Source organism: Phyllostomus hastatus, unplaced genomic scaffold (assembly GCF_019186645.2).
Source record: "Phyllostomus hastatus isolate PE091 unplaced genomic scaffold, TTU_PhHast_1.1 phas_contig_81, whole genome shotgun sequence".
NCBI lineage: Eukaryota > Metazoa > Chordata > Mammalia > Chiroptera > Phyllostomidae > Phyllostomus > Phyllostomus hastatus.
The window spans coordinates 2,921,500-2,927,499 of record NW_025333962.1 but is presented as its reverse complement, the minus strand read 5'-3'; the positions used below and the strand labels follow the sequence as shown (position 1 = coordinate 2,927,499).

The window sequence follows — 6,000 nt, the reverse complement described above, 5'->3', positions numbered from 1 at the left end:
AAACTTTTCTAGAGAGAGGGGAAGGGAGGTAGAAAGAGGGAGAGAAACATTGATATGAGAGAAAAACATCGGTTGCTTCTCCCACATGCCTGGACCAGGAGGAACTGGAAACCCAAGCGACCGGGAACCAAACCAACAACCTTTTGCCCCACAGGATGACACCCAACCAACTGAGCCACACCAGCCAGGACACAGTGCATATATCTTAATCAATAAAGTTTTATATATTCATACCCCAAGTGGCCACCTCCCAGATGAAAATATAAAACACTTCCTTCAACCCAGATAGTTCTCCTATGCTTCTTTCCAGGCAATACCCTCAAGACATAGTCCCCATTGTCACTTTTATCTCCATTGGCTAGTTTTTAAATTGTCATGTAAGTGAAATAATATAGTATGTATTCTTTTTTTTTTTTTTGCTCAATGTTATGTTTGGCATTCATTCATGTTGTGGTGTGCATCAGTAGTGTCAATAAAAGATAGTCCAGCCTCAAAAAGGTTTTCAAAGAGATTCTTTAAACAGTTTTAAAATTATGGTTCACATACAGGCAGGTTTCTGGTACAGGTCAGAAAAATGTCAGTGGCCATCAGGTTGTTGGCTCTCCCTTGGATTCTGTGGAGCTGCCATAAGCCTCCCAGCTCCTCTTGGTCTCAACAGTCACCAGGCTTCTAGAGTATTCCAGGTCCCATCAGAACTGCAAGTTGGTGAAGACAGAAACCAGTTTCTTGAGCAGCTCCTTGAAAAGCAGGGATTTTGGATGCATGTTTCTCTCTTCTTCTCAAGGGAGAGGCTGCCAAGCTGTATTGGCCCCTGTCTCCTGTATCATAGGTCGTCTGGAGGAGCAGTAAGCTATCCAGTTCCCTTTGGTTTTAGGAGGCCTCCAGGCATCCAGCCTGTGCTGGGGCCTATCAGTGCTCTGAGCAGATGCTTGCTTTGTCAAGGCACCACCTAGAGTCTTTTGCTCAGTATGATGTCATTCAGCCAGTTCTACAGAGGTGACAGCCCCACAGATTCCCAGAAAGATATGATTGAAATTCCTATGCCTCCATGGCAGGAACAAGCTGATGATTCCATAGAAACCAAAAGAGCCCACCTGCTCTGTGAGAGCAGAAAGTGGGGAATGCTGGAGAACTAGCCTCTTTGCTAAAGAATATCTGCACCATATGACAGAGAAACAGCTGAACCTCTATGATTGCTTGATTAATGAGCCCAGTAATGACTGGGATAGTTACTACTAAGCTACAGAAGCAAAACCAGCCCCAGAAATATTTGAAAATGAAGTCATGGCACTGCTGAGAGACCTTGCTAAAAACAAAAACAAGGAGCAGAGACTGCATGCCCCAGATCTCGAATATCTCTTTGAAAAGCCACATTGAGATAGGTACCACTGCCTGCCATGGGGGCTTTGAATTCCTGCTTTCCCTTAAACACTGAACTCACCTGGACCATCCTGCCCCACATGATGGACCCATCTCTCTCTCAGGGCATGCAAATGCTCAGTGTCTCATTGTAACACTTTTTTGTTCAGTTCTAAGCCTCCAAAGTGGTTTAGAAGTCTGAGGGCTTCCTCTAGCAACTCAGACAAGTGTGAAATTGCCTTTTTTATTTATTTATTTAATTTTTGAAATTGCTTTTAAAATTAAGATTCACCAACAACCAATAATGCTGAATTTACTTTCACTAGTTTTTCTGAAATCAGTCATTTCAAAAAGAAGCAGATTTTGTTATTTCATAAATGTGCGTCCATTTTGCCTATAGAAAACATAGTGATTAAAGAAAAACTGCAATATTAAAAAATATGTTTGACATACAATGTTATATTAGTTTCATGTGTACAGCATAGTAGTTAGACATTTATGTAACTTGTAAATGGATCCCCCAATAAGTCTAGTACCCATCTGGCACCATATTATTGGCTATATTCCCTATGCTGTACTTTACATCCTGTGATTGTTTTGTAACTACAAATCGGTACTTCTTAACCCCTTTCACCTTTTTCACCTAGCCCCCAACTGCCACACATGTGGAAACCGTCATTCTGTTTTGTCTGTTTTGTTTCTTGGATTCATCAGATAAATGAAATCACATGGTACTTGTCTTTCTCTGTCTGACTTGTTTCATTTAGCATAATACCCTCTAGGTACTTCCATGTTGTTGCAAATGGTAAGCTTTTATTCTTTTTTTTATGGCTGAGTCACATACTATTGCATACACACACACACACACACACACACACACATACACACACACACACTGATATGGGAATTCAAGTGTTAAAGATTTTAGCTGTAGTTATAATTGATAGGCTTAAGTGATTAATGCATGTGGAAAGCTGCTGTTCCAGGAGCTGGAAAACATGACCTATGTGGCTCCAAGATGTTGACCAGAAATTCAATTTATGTGTTCCAGGGAGTCTGCAAGTATTCAAGAGGTTTCTGAGCCACTGTGTTCCAGACAGAAAATGTCCATGATGAAGACAAAAAACTGTCAATCATCAAATCAAGCAATACCAGGAAAATTACTGCTAGACTGCAACTCTTATCTGATTAACATTTTTTTCCAAACCCCTTACCTACTTTTTTCTCCTCTTTATAAAAAGATTGGTTTGAGATGAGATGTGAAGATGGTTTTTAGGGTACATAACCTGCCATCTTCTCAGATTGCTGGCATCTGAAGAAAGCTCCTGTAAAGATTAGATCCTAGCCTCTACTTATTGGTTCTGGTAGTGATAAACAGTGTGAACACTGACTTTTCTGGTTTCATTTTCTGGCAACTCTGATGGGACACCTTTGGAGCTCTCAAGTAAGTCTGGGTATTTGGTGGGGAGTCCCATTGGCATCCTGGACTTGGGGGGCCCAGGGTGTGCATTTGGAGACTCCCAGAAGCCACCAATTACTTTCACTTGGGGACTTTCCTCTGATTCTTGGCACTCCCTGCTGCCTTCACTTTCAACTGAATCACTGCACTTTCTGGTTCAGAATTGCAGTCCTGGATTACGACTTAGAATGGTCATAAGGAATTCAGGTACCTTCTGGTTTTTGGGTTTGTCAATTTGGTGAAGGGTTTGTTTATTTGTTTGTTTGTTTGTTTGTTTGCTATTCACTCACTTTTATTGAATACAGGTTCACTCAAAGTAGAACATGAACATACATTACTATCTTACTTACACTCTAACAATCTAAGAGATATATAGCACACACATACAGAGCAATCAATGGGGGATAATGAACCCGAGTCCCAAAGTCTCAGTCTGTGGGTCCAGGTGGCAACACTTTGGGCAAGGGATTTGTCAGCGTCTTGCAAGAAAGGATTTCCAGAGCCAGGGGAGAAGCAAGGGAAGAGCCTACAGCAGCTGATGACAAGGGAGATCAGCCTGGCATGGAGCAGCACTCTGGTGTGTGGAGCTCAGCTGTCTCAGCAGTGGTCTGGAGCCTTCCTCAGTTATACATTGAACCTTGTATACATATACACCTCAGTGGTGTACTCCACCCTTCTGGGTCTTTTAATAAGTGTGTTGGCACCCCTGATGCCAAGTGGGGAATTTGCCCAGGAATCTATGGGTGGTACATAGCTGTTGTGCTTGGCACCCATGATGGCAAGTGTAGAATTTCCCCAGGAGTATATCTATGGGTGGTCCTGCTCTGCAGATATGGCTATTCTGATCACTTGTGCAGATATCTTAGGTGTATCTCCTTGCCAGATGTTGTCTGCTCTAACTTAGGGAGTTTCCCTCTTGAACAAAAGTGTCATGGCTGATTGACAGTCATTTTGGCTGACATGAGTGACTCCACTTTATTTTATATACTTTGTGCTATATTGGTCAGACCAATGCCATTTTATTGGCCCTGCTTTCCACAGTGGATGCACAGTGCATCTCAGTACTATTAGAGCACTGGGGAATGCTAGGAGACTTGGCCTCCTCCTATTCCAGAAGTTACCTTCTAATGGAAACTGGGGAAATGAAGGAATACAACTAATTACCAAAGAGGTCACTGTGGAACAAACTAACAGACTGGCCAGCGTAAGGTGCCCCTAGACCCTCCTGAGTTGGCCTGGGCCCCTGGTCTATTGCACTAGGTGATCCTCCTCTAAGGAGGTCCTCTCCTCTCACAGGTCCTTGCTCCCCTTGGGTTAGGGCACCAACCTCCCCATTCCTGTCTCATCTCCCATCCCCCAGCCCAAACCATCCCCGAGTTCTTCCGGCCCAGTCCCATCCCACAACCTAACTGACCTGCCCTGACCCCATGGGTCCCATGACCCCTTCCTTCCGGGTATGTCGTATGTCGAGATGCAGCTCAAGGTAGCAGCTTCTGCCAGTTGGATGCAGCGGGTTGGAGACCACAGGATGTGGACTCCGAGAAGCAAGCTGGGCAGAGGTGGGGCGCTGGGTCCCGGGACACAGCAGGGAGAAAGGGACACCTGAGGAGTGCAGAGAGGTGGGGGGACCCCAAACTGCCCATCTCGGGACAGACCCTGGCAGACCCTCCCAAACCCACACACCTAGGCAGGAGTGGTCCTGCCACTGCACCACAGTTGCTAGTCCCTTGGAGACCAGAGATGTCTGTAGTTTTCAGGGGCTGTGAGCCCTCTTATCTCTCAGTATAGCTCAGCTCACATCCCTGAGGCAAGCTCTTCCTAGGATTACCTGACCTCTTTTTCCGCGGGGACCTGTGCCCTGAGCTCCAGGACTCCAGCTTCTGGTTTATGTGACATTACAGAGCTCTGTCTGGTAGAATTGCAGTGCCAGGTTACAATTTAGAATGCTCATCAGGAATTAAGGTGCCTTCTGGTTTGTGTAATACTACAGAGCTCTCTCTGTTAGAATGGATGGGAGAGCTTCCATTCTAGGAAACAGCCCTTTGGGGGGGAATTCTGGCTTATTGGTCTATCTATGCTTATGAATCTAAGAAAATGGATTTTTATTGTAATACTGCCTGACTTAATCTGGACTCAGGAGAACACTGGCTACTGAATGGATCTTTAAATTACCACACAATGCTGCAATTAGAGTGTGTTGTCAAAGTTCAGAAAATTAGATGAAATACCTTATGTATGGGCTTTTGTGACCTTACATAATAAAGATGCAGAATTAAAAGGAAGTAGATTAATGGTCCCAAGAAAAGGGAATTTTCCTGTGGCAGATAGTAGAAGCTCAGAAGAGAGGGACCAGGGGGATCAGGATGGCTGCCATGAGCATGATCAGGGTTTCCATAGCCTCTCCAGGCCTGGAGGATCCCCCTGCTTATTTGGATGAGGGAGCTGAAAGAGATCTTGAACTGGCCTCTCCATCATGAACCCATCAGAAAACCAAATTGAGTGGAGGGCAAGCCACTACACAGGCAGGGCAATCATATTGCAAGGGAGAGGGTCACTGGAAAACTGAGTGCCCCAAGGGAAGGAAAAGGAGTCAGATTCTGAGAGCTTTAGATTTATGCTAGGAAGAGAAAATGGCTCTGACAATGAATGACAGGGCCCAGATGTTCAATTATTACAACAACCCATTAAAGTCACCCCCAAGAACCTCGGGTAAAACTAAGAGTGAGGGGGGAAATTGTAGACTTTTTGATTAACACTGGAGTGACATATTCCATGGTCAATAGATCTCTAACTCAACTAGAACTGGAAGTTCTGGAAGCCCTGGAAGCCATTTTTTCTTGAAGCCATTAGAATGTGCTGTGGGAGGTGTGGTTTTCCACTTCTGGGAAGGGATTTGTTGTCAAAATTCCAGGTTCAAATCATTTTCTTTCCAGAAGAACAACATCTCCACCTACAGGTCCCTCTAGAGCACACCTGGTAATTTCTTATGAAACTGTGGGAAAAAGGAGAAAAGTGATCCTGGCCAGAAGAAATTGAGAATCAGGTAAACCCCATTATGTGGGCCACTGAAAGATCAGGGAAGGATAAGTGAGGCTACCCTGTTACAGTTGACCTCAAACCAGGGGTGGGAATTCCCAAGAGGCAGTATCCTTTGCAAAAGGAGACCCTAGAAGGAATATGCC

At 44.5% G+C, this 6,000-nt stretch overlaps 1 pseudogene; it reads left to right on the top strand.

Moving 5' to 3' along the window:
- Positions 1 to 925: 925 nt before the first annotated feature.
- Positions 926 to 1,377, top strand: LOC123826525 (annotated as a pseudogene).
- The last annotated feature ends 4,623 nt before the right edge of the window (positions 1,378 to 6,000 follow it).